The following is a 25397-nucleotide window of genomic DNA, read 5'->3' as shown; positions in this document are numbered from 1 at the left end:
TCTGGGTCTGAGTAACCCCACTCAATAGAAAATTTTCTAGGCCCATACATTTAACTGAAAATTTCAGGATTTCATTTTTTTCACAGCCAAATAGTATTCCAGTATGTGTGTGTATGTGTGTGTGTGTGTGTGTATACACGTGCATGCACATGCACACATGCACACGCGTGTGTATATTGAAGTTAAGCCACTTGGGCTGACAGAGCTTTCTACAATAATATACATATATATTTTTATACATATGACATTTCATCTATTAATAGACATTTGGGTCATTTCCATTTCTTATGAATAGGGGCAATGAATATCTCTGTGGAGAAGGATTTCAAATCTTTTGGACATATTTCAGGAAGTGGTAGAGTTAGTAGTTTATATACACACACACATATATTTAAATATGTATCTTAAATCTTGTATATAGTTAAAATATATACTATATGATAATTATATATAGTTAGGAGACATATATGATATAAATCATTATATATTATATCTTATTATATATATATATATATAAAATTTGTGCATGTGTATGTATATTAGTTATATATTATATTGAACTTAAGTCACTTGGACTGGCAGAGCTTCCTACAATAATCACAGTGCAACAAAAAGCTCGTACCAGGCATGAGAAATGTCCTTTCGAATGATTGCTCAGGCTAGTCCAAGCGACTCCCAAATCAAATATTATAGCTGAAACTTTTGGTTGCCTTTCAGGGGCTGAGAGTCAGGCCCTACCGATGAAGACACTACATATTTAGGTCTTTAGATAAGACATAGGTCTTGTATATAAGATAAGTTGGACCTGACCTAGAAGCCTTTTTCCTGTAGCCTTGCTACCATGGTTCCAGAAAATACCATAGAGGCTGCAAGGAGGAAGCAATTAAACATTCCTATCCAGCAGCAGCATCTAGGAGCCATGGCATTTGCCAGCATGACAAGATATACGTAAAGGTGCAGTCGATGATACCTGTATGTCTGTGTCAACCAGCAGCTGCTTAATTGGACTTAAGGCCCACTCAACAGAAGGAAAACCATACCTGGTATTGGAAACATAGCCAGTTTCCTGGGGTGGGGGTGAGGGAGTCTTGGACCTTAGAAAAGAATCTACTGCTGCCACTTTGCTAGACCAGCATGATTCCTAAATATATTTTAAATTTTATCTTTATACCCACAAGTAAATATAGCTACCACCCCTCATCAGAGAAGCCTCTTCTTACAGCAAATGCAGACTATGGCAGAAAACCACATCTGGATAAGATGCAGACATCAACTGATCATGGAGAACCCCGGCCAATGAATACATCTACATCCTAACTCATGCATCTAAGGATGGCAGAACACTGTGGAAGAGAAGGTGGATATCCTATAAGATCCAGAATACCAGGAAGTCTACTGTGAAATGTTCTTCCTCCCCACTCCCAAAGGATGGCATAAACAAAACCAGAACAATAGACATATTGGTGAACATGTTAACATACATGTTAGAAAAAATTTTGGGTTCCCAAGGCTGACCTAGGAACTAGAGGCAACGGATGATGGTTAGGAAAGAAATTAGTTTCTCCCAGGGAAGGGAGGTGCCTCTTACCTGTTGTCTATTGCAGAGAGGTCAGTCTCGAAATCATTTACATGAAAATAACAAAAGTGGGCTAAAAAAAGTTCTATTTATATTAGTATACACACATCCCTACATACTTTCATATTGACTTTCATGTGTGTGTAGTGATAATGAAGAGGAAGGCTACCAAGTTGAGAATAAAGAGAACATAGGAGAAGTCTTAGAAGGAGGTATCTGAGAGGGACTGGAGGGAGGAAAACAAGGGGAATAATGATATAATTCTATTTCAATAAAAAGAGGAATTAAATAGGAAAGAAAGAAATTACTGTTTTCTCAAGAAGACTTGATGTGGTCAACTTACGTTTAGGGGCTATGCAGTACCAAAATACCTGCTTTAAAAGCAATATTCCCCTAATTACTATGAAATGATGTCACTCAAAATTGTTCAGTATGACTTTTAGAAAAAAAGAAAATTCTCAGAACACGGCATGGTGCCAATTGCCTAAGACTGTTAAGAGTTTCCTCACAGATGGGAATGGAAGCAGATGCCACTCACTCCCTACACTAACTTCTGGGTCTGAAAAACTGGGTCATTGCTCCACGGACAGCAGCAACCAGGAAGCTCTGACCCACAATAAGGAAAATCAGAAAGCTCCGTGGAATTCTACAATTGGACCTCTCAGAACTAGGACTTTAGGTTAGTAACCACTTCAGTCTCCTGAGTCTGAAGACATACTTCGAGTCATTGCCGCAGCTTCGGAATTAATGATTCTTTGACACAGGAGCGAGTCAAAACTTAGTCGATTCTGAGCACATGCTTTCTCAGCAGACTTGCATTTGAACCCTATAAACAAACACTTTAAACATTTATTTTGAAGATACCCTGAACCTCTTGCCATACAGTTGTCTTGGCAGTGTGGTGACCCATCAAGTCATTGACCAAGGTCCTAACTGCCACACCTGGAGGCCTACAGAGGAGTGGGAATTTTATCAGGTGGAGAGGAGGTACTGGCTTCCTCCCAGCCTTCATACTGAAGCATGGCCTGGCGCCCCTCGGCCCCTGGGGTTCTTCCTCAGCATCCTCAGTAGCCCTGCTGCTGCATCTGCAACAGCCCTTGGTTCTCCATCTTCATCCTTCCGGTTGCCCAATAAGCAAGCGAGTGTTCGGTTCACTTGCAACCAGTGGTCCCTTCAACCAGAAGGCTGAGCGGACTGAAATTCATCCCGCATCTTTCCAGACACACGTCCTGCTGGCTTCCCCTCTCCCCCAGGACTTCTGCGGTAAGCCCTCTCCTCTGGCTGCCTGAGGCCACTGGAAAACTCCATTCCCAGACATTTCAGTGGTACCGGGTGTCCCACAGGGAACCTGACCTCGCAATCCATGGGATGCAGATCCAGTGTTTACACCTGGGGTCAGTCCCCAGGTTGGCAGAAAGTTTTGTCAGCTTGGGTGTTACCTATGAGCACAGAAGTTTTCAATGGATTTAAAAGGTAAATTGGTATCCTCTTTGGAGTTGGAATCTGAAGCAGGACCAAAGGCTCTTAAGAAAGCAGTGCTTGCTGGAGTCTGCAGCTGCAAGGCTCTGCAGATTCCTGAGAGCACTCCCTGCAGGTCACTCTGAGCCTCGCCATCTGCTGACACTGTAGAAGACAGACACCTCATTTAAAAATCGGGCATGCCAGCACAGCTCTGACAGTGACAGCCAGACTCTCACTGTAAAAAATACACTGGGGACATAAGAGAAGGAAGAAAGGAATCACAGGCCTAGAGGAGAGTTTGCGGTCTGCCTGTCCCCGTAGCCCTGGGTCAGAGATAACTGCAGGAGTACGCTACTGGTGATTGTTGAGACCACCAGAGAACAGACAGGGATGGATTGGCAAGGGATGAGCCACTGAAGAGTTGAAGGCAACATCAAAGTAGTATCCAGGAGGCTGAGATCCTCTGAGAGCAAAAGAGAACCGCCTGGGCAGAGGCAGAACCTGAACCCGACCAGTGTAGATGCTGAGCAAGTGAGGGCATTGATATCGCCAAGATTTGGGCATGTGGATGAGCTTCTGTGGCGTTAGAGGCAGCACTGCACCGGAAAGGGGGGCAGCGACCTGTAGAGATGGATTCAAGTTTGCTACCATGTCGTTTCCAGGCTAAGCAGCCCCTGTGGCTCTTCAATACTCATTCGTGCTGCTTGGACTTTCTCTCGCTGAAAGCCTGTGCTTCATTGTAAGAGTTTCTGTGATGCTCGCACATTCTGCAGTGGGAGGAAGGGAAGTTTGACTTCTCGCCTCATTTTCCTCTGGATGGCTGGGCACCAGCTGTGGAGCTGCTGTCAATCAGGCCTCCCCCCCCCACCCCGCCCCATTTTTTTCTTCCAAAATAAACTAAAATGTAACAGTTAAAAAATCGTGTAGGCAGTATCCGGTGTAGTCTTTATCCAGTTTCTCAGGCAAGCAACGTTTCTCCAAAGTGTAACAGAGTATCCTAACAGTCTATTCTTTTCTTTTGCTATAGCAACGCACCTTCCGGCTGACTGACAGGAACAAAATGTCTCACAGTTCTAAATACTAGACGTTCAAACACACGATGTCAGAGAGGTTATTTCTTCTGAGACATTCTTCTTGGGCTCGCAGGTGACTGTCTTATCCTGTACCTCACAGCATTGTGCTGTGTCTGTCAGTCAAAATCGCTCTTCTTCTAAGTAATCCAGTCATATTAGACTTTGGCCCACAAAATCAGTCTTCTTCCAAGGAATCCAGTCATATTAGACTATGGCCTACCCCAAAGACCACTTTTTTTAGTTTAAATATCTCATTAAAGATGCATATGCTCCCATTCTGAGATACAGGAATTGGGGTGGAGGTGGACATGGTTTATCCCAGAAAAACTAGATTACTGATGGTAACACAGCCAAGACACGGGGTTTTTTGTCACCATAGAGACACTCAAGTTGACCTCGGGTAGCGTCTCTTCCTTCTTCCCCTCAACCCATTTAAACCTTGGCAATTATTCATCTGCTCCTCATGATTATAATTTTATCATTCCTGATCCATCTTTTAAACAGTATCCCAGTACGAAACGTTTGAGAAAGGCTTTTTATTTAACTCAGTAAAACTGTCAGGAGACTCATCCAGGTAGCTGTGTATATACATCAATGGTTCTTTCTTCTTATGGCTGGATGGCGTTCCATGATCCACTTCTCTTTAATCGTCTACCCACTGAAGGACATTGGCTTAACTTCAGAGTTTGGAAATATGAGTCTGGATGTCATAAATATCTGTGTGCAGGTTTCAGAGTGAATATAATATTTTTTATTTCTCTCTGGGAAAAATGCCCAGGTATACAAATGCTTTGATATTTAGTGTTTTAAAGAACAGGCCAAACTGTTTTCCCAGAACTCTCTACTATTTACACTCTCAGCAATATGCAAAATCCACCAATAATTGGAGCAATCTGACTTTAAAACTTCTCACCAGGATTTGATATTGTCATTATTTTTTATTTTAGTCATTCTGTTAAGTGAGTAGTGGTATCTTGTTGTGGTTGTAATTTGCATTTCCCTAATGTCTAATAATGTTGAACATCTTTTCATGTACGTATTCACCATCTGTATATGCTTTTGGGTGAAATGTCTCTGCACGTCTTTTGCCCATTTCCTAATTGGGTTGTTTTCATGCTGTTGAGAATTGAAGGTTCTTTATATATTCCAGATTTCATCCTTTGGCAGATATGAGAGTTTGCAAATATTTTGTCTCATTCTATAGTTTGTGTTTATATTCTTTTAACAGAGAGTTTTGCAGTGCAAAACCAGTTAATTTAAGAGACTGCGTTATTTTTACATTGTATTTCAGCTGCCTTTTTCTGACACGGCTCCAGCAGGGGGAGAACAAAAAGGCATTTGACTACCACATACTGCAGGCAGACATCCAGATCCCAGCATAGTCTCCATCAATGCCCTGGGGAGCTCTGGAGGGCACAGGGCTCATGTTAGTTCCTGGGGTGGGGGATAAAGGTCCAGAATCTCCATTCGGCCTCCTGTGACAGCAGCCTTGAGAGTGGGCACATCCTTGTAGCTGCCAGGAAGGAGAAATTGAAGTTCTCAGTCTGAACATCAAAGGTGCCACAGGCCACTGTAATAACATCCCATCTTTTCAGCAATTTTCCTTCTCCCTTATTTCCTGTTCCACAGCAAGGAACAGCTGGGGACTGTGGAGACAAGCAGAATAGGAGGAGTACAAAGAATTGTCCAGAGTCCAGGACTGCCTTGTATGAGAATTCTAGCCACTATAGGACAACTCAGGACCCCTTTTTGAAGTTATAACCAAGACTCTCCTTTATAATTGAATATGAATACATAGCCAATGTGTTGTAGAGCTATATAGCCATATGTATGTAGGTTAAACTACTGAGTGAAAGCTACACATAAGCAAATAGAAGCTAATATTCCAAAAGAATATACCCTCTACTCTAGTCTCCTGTCACACTGCCAAGGGCAGATGTATCAGGTGCCCTTCAACATTTTTATTTCCCTATTTCTCTAGAGCCCAAGCTACCTGGAGTGGGGAGTTTATATCTTTGGTTTCCAGAGGATGTGAAGATTGTCTCACTGGATGTGAAGATGGAACCTATTTTCCTCTCTTCATTTCTGAAGAACACTTGTCTTAATTAGACCTCTATAACGGTAGAGTACAAGTGATATCTTTGAAAAAATATTAAATAATCATTTGTTATTAAATGGCTTTAAATAGGCCAGAGTTTCCGAACTAGGAAATTGCAAGGCATATGATCATAACCCTGAGCTTAGTAAGCTGATTCAGTTTCTGGATTCTAAAAAGTACAAGAAAATCTCAGGGGAAGAGGCTGTCACATATCGGAGGAGGGCTGGGTAGGCATCTGATTACCACACTAGTCATCAAGTTTTAATATCTAATTTTTTCATAAATGATAAAAAAACATGCACGTGACCATTCCTTATTTAGTGCAAATTTACCATAGTCTGTTTCCCTACTTTGAAAGCTGAAAGATAAGATTCTACAAGGATGTTGTGGTTTGTATAGAGCTCAGACATAAATGGTCTCTGTTCCTGCATGTTGAAGAGGAAATTTTAGTGTTTAGAAATGCAATCTTACTGACATTCACTGAAAATGGCTGATCTTGGCATGTGGTGAGTGCTTGCAGGAAATTCCAGCTTCTTGTGTCTGGCATAAAGAATTCAATAGCAAATTAGACATTGGTAAGCAATGTAAGAGAGCAGACTTAGAAAGGCTGCTCCTCTGCAGAAGCAGGTAGACCCCAGGAGAGAGAAAGTTTAATATCTCAAGTGTCCATTCCTTTGTGAATAGGGTTGTATGTCTATGTCCCAAAAGTCCAAACTCTTGTCTCATTTGCATAGCATTGTCTTTTTAATTCATGTTTTGTTCCATACAACTCTGTACTTTATATGTCCCATTAACAGCTTAGGGCTCCACCCAAGAATATTTTAATTAGCATTTATATTAGTATTAGTATTCTAATGAGGCATGGGTTACTCTCAGACACTTAGAAGTGCCTCTGAGCCTGCACCTGCTGTACCCGTGCCAGGGGCGCCAGCCAGGCTTAGCTGACCTTTGGAAGGCACCTCCGAGCCTGACTCTGCCAAGTTGTAAGGCTATGCAAGCAGCCTTTACACCTTACTCTTCCACATTGTTCTCGTGCTACACTGCCACCTGCAGATGAGTCCGATGACCTTTGACATTATGGCTTCCCCATTCCTCTCTAGATATCCAGCTCACCTCCAGTTGGGAGTCTGTTTCTTTGGTTACCGCGGGATGTAAACAATTTCTCAACCACAAGGAAGCCATGTACTTCTCTTTAATTTGTTTAGCAGACCCCTTCCAGGAAAGGGTTCTATTTCGTCACCAGTGTCACCCTAGCACCCTGGCTCACTCACTGGCAGTCATTAAGGAGCATGGATTGAATGAGAGAAACATGAAAGGAGTTTTAGAATAGAAAGAAGAAAAGTGGCTCTCGTGAGCATCACGGGGTGTGTTTGCTGGACTTGTGCGGGTTGGGATTGAAGCTAGAGTGTGGGGGGAAACAGCTCAGAGTCAGCAGACACAGCCAAGGCAGCTGTTGGGAGAGGAGCCCTTAGCAAAGGTCTTCCGATGGGAATGTGTGGAAAGTGTTTAGCCCTTCAACACCTTTCACTGGAGTAAGATAACCATGAGCCTTAGAAATGCACCAGCCCGCTTTCCAGTGGACCAAATCCTGCTGTAAGAGCCTTCCGTGCAGCCCAAAATTAGTACTCTAGGTAGCAAGGGAGAGAAAAATAAAAGAAACACGGAGGCAGTAGGAGAATGCTGTATGAGCGAACCAGAAAGGGTAAAACGTACAAGAGCGAGCAGCAAGCCGGCTCCGAGAAGACAATGAGAGAAAGCGCGCACCCTTATACAGCTGGATAGCAATTGTTTGTTGCTGGTTGTTGGGTTGCATTTTCGTTAGTGGTATTTTTCATCTACAGAGGGCTTTTCCCAATTGGAATAAGATACAGTTTCAATTAGTTCTGTTAAAGTACCCATTTCTCAAAATACACAATCTTAATTTTTAGTAGGAAACACTTGGAAAATGTTGGCATTATAATAGTTACTAATATTTGTATTTGTGCTAATATGGTAGATTAAATGCCCTAAACAATTTGTTTCAATTAGACATAAGACAGCAAATAGAAATATAAAAATCACCCATGAACTATCAATAAGCTGATACAAAATTAAAGAATATGAAAATTTCCAAATCATTTAAAACAAAGAATACAGGACAATAAGAATGGCACCGCGATCGGTTTACCAGTCTCTGCTGACCTATGAAGATTCCTGGGTTTCTTTTGTGTGCTTTAATATGAGTAAAGGCGCTTACTAAGCCCTATGCCCAGTGCAGTTGGAGAATCCAACAGAAAAGCCTTAACTAAAATATTGATACCTTTAAGATATAGAGAGAAAGAGTGCCAAGGAAGGGGGAAAAGGGATAAAATCAAGAAAACATACATCCTCAAACTTAGTTGTAGAGAGCACATGTACCATGTACACAACTGTGCCTCTGAGCATGGCTATGCCAAGGACACCAGTGCCTAGTCCCAAAGGGAGTATCAAGGGTTTCCCGTGGTACAAATGCCAACAACATGTACTGGAAGTATTGACAGCAGCTTCTTCCACGGCAAATGACTGTGGCTGAAACTGCTTCCCTGCAGAGATGCCCTACCAAGATTTGTGAACACGCCTCCTCCTCCAGCTGCATATAATAAAGCCAGGACATTTCTCCCAGGCTGGTGCAGCTCCACCAGAGTGCACAGTTCACCTGATCCCAGATTTTTTTGTGTGTGCATCTGTTGAGTTCAGTCTCAAAGCTGCTGTGCGGGTAGCAGCACTTAGCTGTAAATAAAGCAAAACAGAAACTCATTCTTTCCTGAGAGCACATAACTACAAATTAGTCTCTTGGTTTGATGGAAAAATTCAGGTCATCCGTGTTGTCGAAGAAAATTCCGAGTACAGACTTTAATTTGAAATTGTCCTGGATAAGTCGTACCTCTTGATACTGATAAAGCAAACATCAATTTCTCTCAGAATAACGAACAGTTAGCTTAAACTCTAAAAATTTTTATAAATAAATTTCAAGTGAAGTTGAACATACAAACACACATCAAGATACAAATAAAAAATGATAGTGAAAGCTCACTATGAGCTAAAACTGGGTATTAGAATTATCAGTGGTAATAAAAGGAAACGAGATTCTGAAAAGTAAGCTGGGGATCTATTGTACAAATAGAACGAGAACTAACAGATTTAACACGCAGTCATATGGAATGTGCGTAAACTAAGAATCCAGTGTGTCAAATTCAGAGGAAGAACTTGAAAAGGCTGAATAATTTTATTTTCATTCTGTGTCTTCTTGAAGTCCATTTTGAGGAGACTTCCAATACATGTCCAGGAAAATTGATGCACACTTATAAAAGAGACGATATGGCTAATAGAATGTAAACCCCACATATGTCCAAATCAGGTTCCAAAAGAACATAAGAACTGGAGGAATAGAGAGAAAGAAGATCGTGGGTAACAGAAACATGTGCTGATATAATATGGAGGATGGAAGACGAAGGTGTGTTATGGTTAGAGGGAGAAAGAGAGTACTCTATACCTAGAGACATTCTAAAGAAAGAGGAAGTGGGTACTTCGAGAAAGCCGTTGCATCTTTAAGAACATGGCCTTTCTCTGCTCTTGAAATGTTCTTTAACTCAGAATTAGGATGCTGGACTTGATGCAGTGCCAATGGCCCCAGGTCTGTCATGGTGTCTTATCACAGTGATATAAAGGAAAACTAAGACAGGAGATGATCTGCTGGTTAGTCCAGTTGGCCCAGCCATTAAGGTGTCCAGGGGCCTCCTCTCAGTCACCTACTCAGACATTGTTTCCAGGCAAAAGGAAGAGATAACAAAGAACCATGAACCAGAACTCTCCTCTGCACTCCTGATCTCCACAAAGGATATTTTAAAACTGACACTTTGGGGTCCCTGGGCCTGACCAGTTTTTATCTCCTTTTTGCATCATTAAGAAGAACTTTGCTAGGGGCTGGAGAAGTGGGACTCAGCAATTAGGAGCACTGGCTGCTCTTCCAGAGGACCTGGGTCAATTCCCAGCAACCACATGGCAGCTCACAACTGTGTAACTCCAATTCCAGAGGATCCAATACCCTCGCACAGACATAAATGCAGGCAAAACACCAATGCACATAAATTTTTTTTAAAAAAAAGTTTAAAAAAGAAGAACTTTGCTGTATTAAGTTAAATAAATACCATTCATTTGGGTGGGAAGCAGGTCTATATTTAGAGAGACTACAATATTAAACAATGCCCATAGATTGGCAACATAAATATTCAAATGTTTGTTGTTCAAGTCTCTCTTTAAGAAAGAATCAGTGTGGTCTGTTATCAAACTTTGCTCTGTGTCTTTGAGATCTGTTGGTGTTTGAGTGAAGACAGCCCTTCCTGAATAATCCCAAACCAATGACTTAAGACTGTACGGAAATACAGTATACTGCTTACTTTCCCCCATAAGCATCACAGGTATCCCCAACAATATGACAGGAGCTGTTTCGATCTCTGTCTTCACAATTTCATCCTTGAAGATACAAGCTAACACCATGGCTTTGCAGAGTAACGACAGGTATCAGGTAGGAGGCGGTTTGGGTCCAAGCTTCTAGTGATCAGGTTGAGTTATCCATCCTTTGTGCTCTGTGAGACAATGCTAATTCTTTACTGCAGTGGGACAACTTGAGCACTTAAAAATTAATTATATGTAGGCAGTCAAGGAAAGCAGAATTGATTAGCTACTACAAAAAACGGTATCAACGATCTAACTACAGGGAGAGGGTAAATAAGACCATAGGGCAGTTTCAAAGTTGATAACCAATACGAAATACTAAGGTCCTGTTTTGGGAGAAGTAACAGAAATGGATGTCCTTGAGGGCTATGCCTCTGAGGACATTCTGAACCAAAGACTATTAAGATCCTTCAACCCTGCCTCTTGAACAACAATTTTGACCTCTTGAAAGATGTTGCTTTTCATTAAGGGAAGCATGCTCGGAAGGATACAAAGACTCTGTCTCATAAAGCGTTTAGTATCTACATCCCCAAAGCCCCCAGGGTTTAGGATTTTAGGATGACAATTAGGGAAATCAGAGCACAAGCCTGCTGAGTGGTACTGACAGGCTTGTTAAGGGCTGACGAAGAGTAGTTCCCCAGAGAACTCTAAAGACTTTCCAGACTTGCTCTAACAAGGACAGGGTGAGTCCCCTTGTAGCAGGCCATCCTTTATTCGGAAATTTCAGTCTCCTTACTTACTCCCAATCCTCTGGGAAAGGGCAAGATTCTTAGTGACTCTGAGCCATTATAGACCTCACAGTGGCATTCTCCAGGAAATCCTCAGGTCAGCTAATGACATCAAGCAATTAGTTGCATTAACTTCAATTTCTAGGGTCTAATCTTCAGACTCGCTATGGCATAAATGTGAGAAATGTGAGATAACTAGACAGACAGGGAACCAAGGCAGAATAGTCGATGTAGCTACTCTCAATTCCTAGGTATCTCATAGAAAGTGATGATATTGAAATAGGAACTCCGTCTGAGAAGTGGGCACAAGCCTTTCTGCCAACCCCTAGTGGAACCTAATAACATCTTGCTGGTCATTGAATTAAGAGATAGGACACAAGTGCTCTATAAGTAGAAACAGGATAGTACTAAAAGATCCAAACAGAACTAGATCCTGGGCTGCCTTGGAACTAAAGGGAACACACACACACACACACACACACACACACAAACACACACACACACATACACACACACACACACACACATACACACACACACACATACACACACACACACATACACACACACACACACACACACACACACAAACACACACTATGAGTGAGACTGGTATGTACTCTGCTCTCGTGACTGCTGTATTCTACATTTAGGAATCCGTTTTTAGCCCTAAGAATTGCATGAGATACAACCTATTTTAAACCACAGGCACCAGCCTGCTTCAAACCCTGTACACCTCTGCTAGAACAGTGTGTGCAAGAGAGTGAAAAAGTAGCAGGGGAAAAAAATCTCAGGAAGCCTCGGCAACAGAAGAGAAGTAAAAGAGAAGGGCACATAAGCCAGAGCACCAAGCAGGAGCAGGCGTTCTCTCAGCATTAGTATGTATCAGATGTTACGTGCAAGACTGCTGCTAGCACTTATCAAAACAGGACAATAACAATAAAACAAATGCCACAAGACATTAGAAGAGTCAAATAAAATTTTACACATATTAGCTTAAGATTTGAGGGTGTCTTTGTCCTTGATATTTGCATCTAGAAGCATTTAAAAGCAGAAGCTGGAGAGATGGCTCAGCAGGTAAGAGCGCTGGCTACTTACTCTCCCAGAGGACCTGGATTTGCTTTCTAGCACCTGTATGGCAGCTCACAACCATCTACAACCCCACTCCTGGGCATCCAATGCCCACTTTTGACCTTCACATGTACTGCATGCATGTAACAAAGATGCACACAGGCAAAACACCTGTCTGTACATATAGAATAAAAGTAGATTTTAAAAAATAACCAACAGCAAATATAAAAAAATCATTCTGAAATTCATTTTTATAATTGAACTCTTAATGTTTAAAAAAAAACCTGAATGTTTCCAATAATTGTAATAGATTTTCCTGTCTCTTTTTCTTATACATTAGATACTGTAAACTTTTTTTTCCAACCACGTAAACATTGATAATGATAAGCTTTTGTGGGTTTGGTATTATCAGCACTGGCTTAAAGCACAGACATTCTTCAGAGTCGACAAAAGCTACTGTGCTAGCCAGCTAGATGTGCCTAGATTCCAAGCAAGGCAACAGAAGTAAGGATTGTCTGGGTCTGGTGCCCCCATCAGGTCAGCCGCTGTGCATCTGTGGCCTCAGGATGCAGAGGATGAAAAGGATGCAGAGGATGTGGAGGGCAGGGTCTCAGGGAGTGGTGAGTACAGAGATGTTGAGAGATTTTAGGAATTTGGCATTTGTCACTGTGCTTGGACAAGGAAGTAGGCTCAGATAAGAATACTAGAACAGTGACCGTGGGGCTTTGCTTGCTACTGTGCTGAATCACTACCTTATGCGATCTCTTTGCTGACTACTTTACTTAATTATTACTTTGTGTGATCCTTTGGCTTACAGCTCTGCTTGATGACTTTCTTGTGTGCTCCTTGTTTACTACTTCACTTGATTACTTTGTCTTTGGACTAAAAACAGAATATTTTTTTTTGGATATAACTAGAATGATATAAAAGCAGGCTGGAGAGAAATAAAGCAGCTTCAGCCTCAGGCCAGGCTAGAGTCATGGTATAATTTTCTCTAACCATTTTTCTTTTTCAATCCTCACTCCCTCCTTTGAGACCCTGTTGATTCACTGAGCTGGCTTGGCCATGGAGTGTATGAACAACCCAACTGACTGTTTTGAACGACAGCTCTTATTGAAGTAGCTACCATGCCTAGCTTAGAGAGCTCCAGTCAGGGGAAGGAAGGATAAAAGGTCATGGAAGTGTTCCAGTGGGGACATGGGCCTTCCAGATGTATCAGCTAGATTGGTAGACTGCTTGTCCCATGGTTTCTGAGAAGTCAGTTCTCTGTCAGGGAAACCAAAGCCTAACTGGTTTTATCATATCATGACATTGTCTTTGTAGAGCTGAGTAGGCCCAAGCCTGATTCGAGGAGGGAGCAGCCTCATGCCTGCTGTGCTCTCTGAGTGGTGTCCAGGGCTCTACCATCTTGGGAACCCACAGTACTGGCTCAGGTTGGTGGTTTAGAAGCTATTAGAGGCAATTGGCTATATACATATCCCTCCATTCTAGCAACATCGCGTGTTCGCAATCAAGTCTTTTACATCAGAAGACTTTGAAGGCCATCTGAGATCCAAACTTTAACAATCACTCAAATGTTGAAAAATCACAAGTCTTATCTGTGTTGTACGTGGAAATTGAGAAAAAAAATCTGGGAACTGTGAAGCAACTTTCTCTCTCCTCATATGTTCTGATATATACACGGAGAAGAAAGTTATTAAATGAGCAGTATGCAAACTTGACAGCCGGAGGTGACACCGGCAGAGAGATGTATGCTCAGTCCTCTAATTTCACTGGCTGTTGTCCAAGCATCTCTGTACGCCAGGTGCGGATTTGAAAGCCAAGTTGCAAATAAGATAATGGGAACCCTTTTTCTATAGCCAGTTTCATCTTAATGCTGGATCCCCACGACTGCCCGGATTCAGAAAAAAAAAAGTCATCCAATTCAGTAATTATTTCCAGCCAACTTCAAAATCACCTAATTGCATTCCTGTTTAAAGATCCAATTTGAAGGGCTTCTCCTCATTCTTGAGTTTCTCAGAAATGATGTCACTTGGCTGTGGGGTGAAAGAGGAAAAAGACCCTGTGTTTTCTGCCTGTGTCTGCATAGCTGGTAAAGTCTACGGATAGGTCTCCTAGCAGACATTCTATCATATAGAGTGAATTTTTACCAGTACTGCCCCTTTCCTGACTTGTAGTCTCTCATTTTCCACTGTCCTATAAAGACCTGGCTGTATTAAACTATAGCTTGGATCTTGACACCCCAAAGGCCTATGTATCAATGATTCATCCAGTGGCTCTCTTGTGAGGTGAGACCTTTAAGAGATAGGAGGTCCTTAGAGCCCCTGAGACCCTGACCCCATCTTATCCTCTTGTGCTCCCTGGCCATGAGAGGGCAGCTTTTCACTGTCACATGCTCTTGACATGGTTTGTACATGGTTGGGAATAATGGGGGCACTCAATCCTAAATGAGACCTTCCAAAAAGATTGCCTAAAACACCCTTTTTCTCTTTCTTAATCAATTATGTAGGATACTGTGTCACAGCAATGAACAAATACCTAATATATCAGGGATAGGTAGCTCATGACCAAGTATGATCTATTACATGACTTTGTATGTTTAAACAGTTGAGAATTAGAAAAAATATATATAGAGAGAAACAAACAAAGAAACCATATGTCTGCAAAAAATTGAAGAATTTTACATTTTGTCCCTGGGAGGCTATCTCCTTTTGAGCCTATCAGTCCCCGTCAGGTTCAATTCTGTGGAACGGGTATTTTATTACCTGATTCTTATTGTTAACCACCTGAATTATTAGAGATTTTGAGCCTTCTTGATGCCAAGTTCATTGCTGTATTAATTAGGGATAAAATAGGCCCTCTCTATTCTAGACTTCTTTACCATGTCCATCTGCCTTCTTTTCCCAAGAGAGCTACATTAGATCTGACTGCTTAATAAACTCTAGTCATGACACTAACTCTAGAGCCCACCTGCCTTAAGGAAGAATCCATTTACTACTGTAATCTCTAGAGTAGAAGAGCATCATCTGTTTCTCTTATCCCTTATAGGCTATACTCTAGTGCATTAATGTCAAGAGTTACTCAGGAATTTCTCAAAAAAAAATTAAAGCTAGGCCTATTGTAGCCTCTCTAATTCCTTGAAAACGTCTGATTATTCAAGTATATTTAATAAAAGTCAGATATGATCAAGTAACCCATCCTTTATACAAGTATGAAAAATGATATGAACATCATATCAAAAAGTTTCTCAATTTGCTACAGTTCTTGGTTTTATATACTAATAATTTCAATCTTGATAGTCATCTAATAATAGATTAATATGATACCTTTTGGCCATTCACAGAAATACATGATTTTAAGAGAAAACCAACCAATCAACAATCAATTCCCCGCCTCTCTCTCTCTCTCTCTCTCTCTCTCTCTCTCTCTCTCTCACACACACACACACACACACACACACACACACAGAGAGAGAGAGAGAGAGAGAGAGAGAGAGAGAGAGAGAGAGAGAGAGAGAGAGAGATTCAGAGAAAAATACTTATAGTGCTCAGGGAGACATCCTGGGGAAAGAATGACTGGATCATGCTCTAAAAACATAAATAAAGGTGAGATAACTAAAATTTCAAGTTGTTTATCATTGACCCAGTAGGTAGCTGACAAGACAATAAATTTTGGATCATGGAAAAATAACAGTTCATACTATAGTGTAGTGAGACCCTCCATAAAATTGACCCTTGTTACATCATGGATGCTTTTAGACAATGTGGGTCCCTGATAAGATGACATCAGTGGGGAAGAGGTTAAAAAAAATAGTGCTTACCATTGTCTGAATTTGTTAATGCATAAGGAATCAATAACTCAAGAGAGCATTACCTGATGTGTCAAAGTAAGAAAAGAAGGGACAGCTCAGGGAGTCTGGGAACTGTTTGTCTCCAGTTGGTAACGAATAAAGGCAGACGTGGGGGCTTAGAATTTACTGACACAGAAGAACCAAGTCAGTGGTCAATTGTTTCAGAATAGTGGTCGTTTTCAGTGAAAAGACACAATGATTTAGCTTTCCACGCCCAAACCCACGTTCAAGCCCAGTACTTATAGAAGGAAGCCCAACTTCAAGAATAATTGTGCACATGTCTTTTGGCACAGGATGCTGCTTGGACTCAAACAAGTGAGAACCCAGTTTCTGTAGTAGTTATGGTCCAGAGAACCACAAGACTAGATCAAGAATTGACAGGTGTTTGATACTGAACCAGGCACTTGGTCCTTAAAACAAAGTTTGAGAAAGTTTTCAACTATAAAATGGGGACATAATCTACAATACTGTTGTCAGATGTAGCGTGGAATGACCAAGAATAAAGAAGAAACTTCCCAATGGTGAGGCTGAGGGCAGCAGAGCAGGTGTCTTCATCCCCAGGATGTATCACTGAGTCCCAATTAGAAACTACCACCTCCAAGTTCAGGACTCCTTGAATTCCCTTGTTGATATTAGGATTGAGAATTGTTCTACACCATGCTCCACCCTTTCCCACCTGAGCGGCTTCTCACTAAGGTCACTTTCTCCTGATTCTTCAAGGTGCACTGGCCACGTGAGCAGTTGGTACTTAGTCATCTTTGCTCATAACTCTCCAGAGAATGATTACCACTCAGAGGTGCAGGAACTTTGACTTTGATAAACTGGCTGGAATTGGTTTTTAGATGCTATTTCTCAAGAAATAGCAACAATTTCTCACTTGCAAGAAAAAAGATAATGTCCTGTATTAGTGCCACAGAGGTTAATGTTAGTGCTTTTTATTTATTTATTTGTGTATTTATGTATGTATGTATTTATTTATTTATGTATGTATTGGTGACCATTTTTAAACGAAATGGTGGGATTTTGCTTCCCTGCCCTTTTGGAAATTGGCTAAGGCATCATGACACTTCTTGGACAGAAGGTTGTGGGCAAAACCTATCACTTCCAGGCCAACCCTTTAATTTTCATCCCAGTATCTTCAACGCCCTCTTCCCTTTGTCCCTGCAGTGCTTACATTAATAGCTTATCCATCAGGCCCTGAGTGACCATGACAGGCAGAAACCCCGTGTTGATCCATAGTTGACAAGCTCATTTCTCACCCAAGTGTGCAGACAGTTCGAAGCCATAAAAATCTGGGAGATGTTTGCTACTGCAACATAGTCTAATCAATCTTGACTGATAAAAGGGGCCGATGAGGATCACAGAAAAGAAAGAAATGAGCATGTTGAATTTATGAAATTATTGTCTTCAGATACACAGCTAGATAACAAAGATCTTTAATTTATTTTCTCTGTGATACTTGCAATAGGAGATATTGATAAGAGATTAATATCTAAAATGTATAATAAAGAGACAGGAACTCCAAGAGGGAAATAAAACTGTACCAAAAATATACTGACAGGCAATTTATGGAAGAGAACCCAAAGGCTAGCAAGAATATAAAATGATCCCTAAGCTCATTAATAACCAGAGAAATGTAAATTAGGAAAAGATATCACTTTACACCCATTAGCCTGGAAATGGAAAGCAAAATTAATTATTAAAGGTTGGTAAGAATGTGACAAATGGGAAGCCTTTTGCTGATGGGAATGAATGATGGGACACTTGACTGGCCCAATCTTCCTACTAGACTATCGGTCACCAGTAACAATCAAGGTAAGAATAGTTAAAACTATTTTTTTTGGTAATAAAGATATAAAATAGAGTAAACTATTTCTGTAAGTGAACAGATATGTGTAGAGCAGTACATATTTTATAAGGATACATAGAAAACACTAACATCAAATCAATGTCAGTAGAAGACAACAGTAGTAAAGAGGGAGAATCCACTAACATAATAAAAGACTTAAACCATGAGGCACAAGGCGATGGACACTGCCCTCTGCTCTTGAAATCTCCCTGGAAAGAAGCAATGTGCGTTCTTCCCTCACCTTAATATCATAATTGTCATATGGCAAAGGAGTTTAAATCACTGAAAGAAATAATAATAAATCCAAGATCCCTGAAGCCTATAAGTAAATAAATCCCAGTGGCTGCAGTGGAATGAGTCAATCTTTAAACGGTAGTCTACTGATAAATATTTAACAATTGCATCTGGATGAGGGAGTGTGGGTTTTGTTTGCAGGATGTGCTGATTTCTGTGGTATAACTATTCTTGTCCTGGCTGATTTTACACTATCAATCATTGTATTAACAGATGGCAGAGCTCTTAACATTCCACAGTGGACGTTGCTGAGCATCCAGGAGCGTGTCCCCACATGCTACCTTTGAGGTCCCAGTGGCAAAGCACCAGACCAACTGATTTAAACACAGACCATGCAAGGGTGTTGCATAAAACAAACACTTAGACATTTCCTGTACACAAGCTCTCAGAAAGCACTTTATTTCACTTGCACCGAATCATTAATCTGAGCGAAGGGGACCCTCTTCCATCTTTCAAGTTAAAAACATTTAATTGTTGCACGTGTGTAAATCTCTTTATTAAATGGGGGCCAAGTGGCATCTCCAGTTGAGTCACAAATTCTGAGCCTCGGATGGTATGTTTGTTCCTAGAAGCAAGAAGCAAGACTGAACAGTTGAATATTCCTGCAAGTTGGACAGGGGACCTTAAACAAAATGAGGAGACTGAATGCCTATATCTAGCATCTTGCAAATACCTTGCATTTTCAAAAGGACAAACATACAAAGAGATCTCTATAGTGCTCACTGCTGACCTGTTCCCCACCTGACCACAAGCAATCCCACAAGCTCTCCAATGTCTAATTTTTCTCCTTGTTCTTTTGAGAAAGATTTTATTTTCCAACAGTCTCTTCTTCTACTAAGTGGTTATTATATAAGGACAGTAAAATCCTCTGAGACTTTTTATGAAGATTAGAGGCAGAATCATCAAAATAGCCTTTGGCATATGTTACATGCTTACAGGGCAGTTTCCTTTTTCTTGGTTTTCTCATTATAAATAAAGTTACAGAAAAAAAAAACCCAGTAATACAAGAATAATACAAGATCTAGGTTAATTTTTTACTTAGCTGACAGTCTTTGCTAATAATTAGCATATTCCTCAAGGACCTTTATCATACCACCCTTTATAATTTGTATCATCTTTCCTGCTGCCACCAGAAAGTTGACAGAGAACCTACATGTGCAGTGTTAACAGACTCAAAAGCCAAACCTCTCAGTACTCCCCAGGAAAGGGCAGGAACATGAGTTTGAATTGTGGGATCATCACCAAGTCAGGCTTTGTAAATTAGGGAACATCTTGGTATCCTAGGAGCATTGCCTGTTTTCTGATGATTAGTGGTAAACACATGGAAACTTGGGCATTTGGTGAATAGGAGCACAAAGTCCTCCAGGTATTCTAATACCAACAAAAAAAATCCAAACTCAGGAAATACTCTTGTACATGTTTTTGGTTTTTTTCTTGGGGGAGGAGTTATGTGTGTAAGAGTGTGTGAATATGTGTGTCCCCTAGAGTGCTAAATCTGCTACAAAAATAAATCAATACTTTATTAAATAGAATACTGAAAATTTACATGCACGCATACAAAAAGTCAGTATAAGTTAAGGGAATATTGCACAGAGAGGAGCATAATTGGGATAAAGACATTATTTTTAAGCTATTGGATAATTGACTTACTTTCTGGTTTCTACCTACTCAATGTAGCATAGCACTTCCCAGTACATATTAGTTAAAAGTGCAGATGTGCAATTACTGCAAAAACTCCAGGCAGATTGCAAATGTATCATAGACTTGGGACTCCCTTTAAGCGACTAGATGCCAAATATTATCAAATTAGAGGAGCATATGGAAAGCTTACTGCATTTCACTACAAAAAAAGTGTATTAAAATTTTATATCCTTAGCCATCTTACATTGTTTTTGTTTAGTACAAGGATAAAACTTTATGCTGTGAAAATAACAATAAAAGTTTTTGTAGTTGTTTATTTTTCAGCCAATTACTTCAACACTATGAATGGGAATTCATTTAGCACACAATACTTGAAGTGTCTTATTTTCATTCACTCGATAGCCCCAGTGGATTACGGATGACTGTGGCCTTCTCTGACTTGGTTTATGGCACTAAATGTGTGCCCCAACATGGATAGGATTTCAAACCAGGAAACCTGACAGTTTGTCCCCATTATACCAGGTATTGCAGTAGAAAGAAAGAACGTGCATCATATGCACACTGCTCTTATTTGTAAGAACCTTATATTCTTGTAGATTCCATCTCAGAAATCTTAGATTGGCATGTTACTTCTCCTTCTGCTGAGGCAATGCCCTCCCTTAGCATGCAAGCAAGCAACAACAACAACAACAACAAAAATACTTGTTTGCTTATGCACAAGATCACAAGATGAGCACATTTATTCCATTTATTCTGATTGTGAATGCTTTCTCAGTAATGTATGTCAAAATCTATTTCCCAAAGTGATGCACTGGTGTGAGCCTTTGGGAAATAATTTAAGAGGAGAAAGTATAATCCTCATTAACAGTATTAATGGCCGCATAAAAGAGAGCACAAGAACCCTCTGGCCCTCTTACAGTATGTGAGCGCACCACAAGAAATTATATTATTTAATTTAAAAGGAATCCTTCAGCGTCCAACTGTACTATAATTTTCACCTGAAACTTCAAGCCTTTATGAATAGGGAAAGTGAATGTTTGTTTAAGCCATTCAGTGGTGACAGCAGACTGAGGTGCCATGGCTTCAACATCGTTGTCTGGCATGAAGTAGTGTTGGCTATTTTTACTTTTGTGCTCAAGACTAAGATATTACTATCTTACCACTCAATTGTCTTTCATGAAATTGGAACTGGATATACACGCATAGCCATATTGAATTAATTCTAATATTTAAGTATTTTCTTTAACATAATAAAGCACTGTATTGTCATTTGAAACTCATATACCCAGGCACATTATAGATGAACTTCATTTTGATATAGAAACATCTGTGATAAAGGAATCCTGGAAACACGGGTTTGCATGAGTCTTAAACACATTCCTTAGCAGTAGGGTAATCATCATTCTATAAGGCCAAACACCTGTCTATAAGTAGATGAACAGAACTTTTTATTTTCCATTCCCCTGAATTGCCTATGGAACCAGCTGTCTTCCAGTTGATTTTTTAACAATTAAAATGTAAGAGCTACACATCAATTACAATGGCAAAAAAAAATCCTAACAATAGTAACCATTGCTGAAGACATAGAAGAAAACAAACACTTACTTGTTGGTGATGGGAATGCAAAAAAGTACAGTCATTATGGAAAAGAGTTTGATATCCTCTTACAAAGCTAAACATAGTCTGACCATATAACCGAGCAATCATGCCTGTAGATGCTTACTAGAATGATTTGCATATTTATGTTTACACAACAATCCACTTGTCAGTGCCTATTGCAGTTTTAGTCACAGTTACAAAAAAGCTGAAAGAAATCAAGTCATTCCTCAGTAGGTTGTTAGGTAAACTACCATGGTGTGTGACAGTGCACTACTAATCAGGGATTAAGAGAAGAACTGAACTATCACACACTGCAAAACGACATGGATGCACATATACGCTCACTAAAAACTAAAAGAAACCAGTCTGAAAAGCTATATAATTATGATCCAAGTTATAAGACCCAAATGACAGAGATCATAAAAAGAGCCAGGTTACATGGGTGAAATATAGAACAGTTCTTTTCTAGGCACCACTTCTGCATAATTTTGATTATCAGGGCACATCATTACATTTGTAAAACTCATGGAAATTTATTGCACAAACATGTATACACAAATACAAATATTTACAAGGTCCAGTAGTCTATGTATAGAATGCACTGTGTAGAGAACCTAAAATGTATTGCTAATATATAGCACAATCTCACTGAAGAGAGTGGGAGGTGACTCAAGAAATGAGCAGACTGGTGCTAATGTAAAACACACACACACACACACACAAATTAGCACCTAGCACTCTTGTTCATAAAGCTCATTCCCATACAGTAGATAGAACAGGAACCAGGTCTCTTCACTGAGAATATGCGTTCAAAGTCAGAAGGCTAAAGAGAGCTATGTGATAACAGACCAGACAATAGTTTGATTTATTATAATGAACTCATTTAGATTAACACAGCTATATATGCTCGCATATGGAAGTATATGTAGTCTCATGTATGCAAATGTTAGTTCGTAGATAGGTATAAAACAGAAATTTTTGTCATGTTGACTGAGAGAACCTAGGAGCAAAGACAGTAGCAATCTAGAAGCCATGTCCCTGTTTCAAAACCACTTTAAACATAACCACAGTTCTTTTGAGAAATGACTGATTCTAGCATTGAGGCTAAAATAGCCCAAGATGTGATGACTTAGAAACAGTCGCACACTAAAAAAGGCATTTGAGTCAGTGATAGGTTGCATGTTATGAGATGCTATAATGTTACAGTAGATCTGAAATATCCCTTTTGGCCACTGACACCATCACAGTGTATCACTCCTGCTTTAGTGATTCAGAGAAGCCTACTGTGCTGTCAGTCATGTAAACACAGAGCCCACGCGATGACATCCAGTGCACAGTATTTACTCACAATAATAATACACAACTATGTTATCAGATTTCATATTTACTCTTTTATACTTTTAATCTTCAGGGTTGACCGCTCCTGTTTGCTGAAAACATTCACATAAAAACAGTCTCAGCCAAGTCGGACATTCTAGAAGAAGAAGGAGCTTTTATCGCAGGAGACAACATGAACATGTCCTTGACTGTTATTCCTGCAGAAGACTTTCCACCAGGATGAGATGTAGAGGGAAAGCAAAGGACTCAATGATCCATGACCCTCATCCAGTGGCAGCCTAAAGACAACAAGTTTTGTGTTAGCTTTAAAAAAATTAACCATTAAAATATTGAACTAGAAAGAAAAGGCCAGTGGATTAGGAAAGAACAAAAAACAACTTTTGCATACCTGCACACTGTGTTTGTGTCAGACAGTTGAAATATAAGTGTTTATAAAGTCAAAAGATAGAGTAAGCAAGAGTTAGTTTACTACTGAAGGAAGATTCCTTTATAAAACTGGGATAGCCAAGTATCCCATGCACATAAGGTCCACACACTGTGCACAGTAATGTCCTGTGTTTTCATGCCCACCCACCATTCACACACACACACTCATACTCATGATTTCTAGTTGTGGAAACTCCACTCTTCATACTGCCCTGACACAGGCAGTGGTTTTAAAAATCTCTCTACCATATATTTTCTCTACTTTTTCTCTCCCTGTGTCTACAAATACTTACCATTGCCTGCAGTGTCCAGTGCAGTAGGACACTATGCCAACTTATACCATGGGAGCAGCAAGCAAAACTGGACAGTTCATGTATATACCAGGAGCTGAGCCACCCAGGCTTAATATGACACACTTTCTGGTGTTTCCACAATGATGAAGTTTCCTAATTACAGTTTTCTCAAATATGTAACCCCATCATACATAAGGAGGCATATGTTTATAAAATGTAAAATTGTAACATTTTTAGTGAATGTGAGAGAAATCTTTGGAATCACAGATAAACATTTCTTAGACTGTATACTGAAATTATGACCCAGAAAAGAAAAAATACTGTGACTGGGGCTCTGTTAAAATGTAAAACCTTCAGTCTAAGAAAGACTACATTGGGAGACAAAGAAAAAGCATTTCTCTGTAAGCCTCTTCTCTGGTGAAAGACTTGCATCTGGAATATCACATTTCAACAATAAAAAGCAATGAACACAATAATACAATGGGAAAAATACACAAAGAGATATTTCATAAAAGATAATGTAAGAATATTTGTATGAAAAGATGCTCAACATTATTGGACATATGAGCTATCGCCATACATCGACCACATGACTGTGATAAAAGCCCATGACAACTCTATGGGAAAGAAAGTAAGAAACTGGGACATTTGTACACTGTTGTTAAAGATGTCTCACAACATTTTTGCTAGTTTCATTAAAACAAAGCATACAACTATCATACTATCAATAATTACCCCTAAAATTTCATCTCAGACTGACAGTTATACAAAAACAAATACAATGATATTATAGAGGCTTCAATAACCATAGTCCAAACCTGGAACCAATGTAGATAATCCTTTAGGGGAATACAACTCAGCAATAAAAATGAACCAACAGTATATGTGAGTGTCCAGGGAGTAAACTTTAGTTTTACAATGCAGTCCCCAAAGGTTTCATACTGAAGGTGATTCTCTTCACCTCCAGTGAAAACATTCCTCATTATAATAGTATACAACTGAACAGCTCAGTAGTCCCAGGGGATTGAGGGAAGTGGACAGGGCTAGAAAAAGTCAATCTGAAGGATCTCTGTGGTGCAATGGATATGCTCTGTATCTTGATCATATCAATGTCGGTATCTTAGTGATGATCTTGTACAGGTTTTGTACAATATTAATTAGTGTGAGGTTTGGTAGGTAAAGAGATACTGAATCCTTACTAATTTTTTACAAGTGTGTGTGTGTGTGTGTGTGTGTGTGTATGTGTGTGTGTGTATCTATACTGATCTCAAAATAAAACGTAAAACTCAACTTAAAAATGCCTCATCAAAGGGCAAGGCAATGGAGACTCTTGTTGTATGTAATATAATCATTTTGTTGGAAGCTGCTACTTTATTTTAGTTTGGCTTACAGTGGAAAGATTATGAGTTTGTCATTGGAGGTGCTGGATCACAACCTATGGCATACCAACCTGTGCCTTTTGACAATATGAACCTAGTGTCTGCATTTACAAAATACTAAACACCTTTTAAGTTTAGTGTGAGATCATGCCTAAATTTGATACATGAAGAACCAAGTACTATTACCCCCCCCCACACACACACCCAGGACTGTGTCTGACACACAATTAGATTCAAATGCTAGCTAG

This window comes from Apodemus sylvaticus, chromosome 15 (assembly GCF_947179515.1).
Source record: "Apodemus sylvaticus chromosome 15, mApoSyl1.1, whole genome shotgun sequence".
NCBI lineage: Eukaryota > Metazoa > Chordata > Mammalia > Rodentia > Muridae > Apodemus > Apodemus sylvaticus.
Note: the sequence above shows the minus strand (reverse complement) of the source record.